The following is a 588-nucleotide window of genomic DNA, read 5'->3' as shown; positions in this document are numbered from 1 at the left end:
GCATTGGTGCGAAGCATTTTTTGTGTGAATTTCGCGATGGCTGAAGCGTTGCTTTCCTCTGGAATTACTGGCGCCTGGAACGCACCTTTCTGATGCCCTGAAATCATGCTTTAACTGATGATATAAAATGGCATTGTAGCAATTTAACGTCGGGTGCACGACTTCGTCCCTTCGTTTTAAACCCGATCAATTGGCCGTAAAGTCGCGGCAAACATTATAGTAAAAAAAGAAAAAAAGTGAGCAACGACAAAACAAAAAACAAACATGCGTCGGCCGGGAATCGAACCCGGGTCAACTGCTTGGAAGGCAGCTATGCTAACCACTATACCACCGACGCTTTTTTTTTCTTTCTTTATTGAACTATACCACCGACGCCACACGCTGCGTAGGCGAAATGTTTGTGTTTTTGACCTATCTAGGGCATCAGTCCGCAGAGCAAGCAGCTGGCGGGCGAGGAGTGACCAGGTCGTTTAGCGTGCGTGAACCGGCTCCACTGAACATTCACGTCCAAGCGGCGTACTCTTTAGAAGGTGGTTAGCTCCACGCAGTTCACGGTTGGTAAACACATTTGAAATAGCTATATAATTT

General features: G+C 46.6%; 1 non-coding gene across 1 annotated transcript; it reads right to left on the bottom strand.

Annotated features, from left to right (window-relative positions):
• Positions 1-265: 265 nt before the first annotated feature.
• Positions 266-337, bottom strand: TRNAG-UCC (transfer RNA glycine (anticodon UCC)). Its single transcript has one exon. It is a non-coding gene; the product is annotated as a tRNA-Gly (tRNA).
• Between the last annotated feature and the right edge of the window lie 251 nt (positions 338-588).

This window comes from Rhipicephalus microplus, chromosome 8 (genome assembly GCF_043290135.1).
Source record: "Rhipicephalus microplus isolate Deutch F79 chromosome 8, USDA_Rmic, whole genome shotgun sequence".
Taxonomy (NCBI): domain Eukaryota; kingdom Metazoa; phylum Arthropoda; class Arachnida; order Ixodida; family Ixodidae; genus Rhipicephalus; species Rhipicephalus microplus.
The sequence above is the reverse complement of the archived record's forward strand: the minus strand, read 5'-3'. Positions and strand labels throughout refer to the sequence as shown.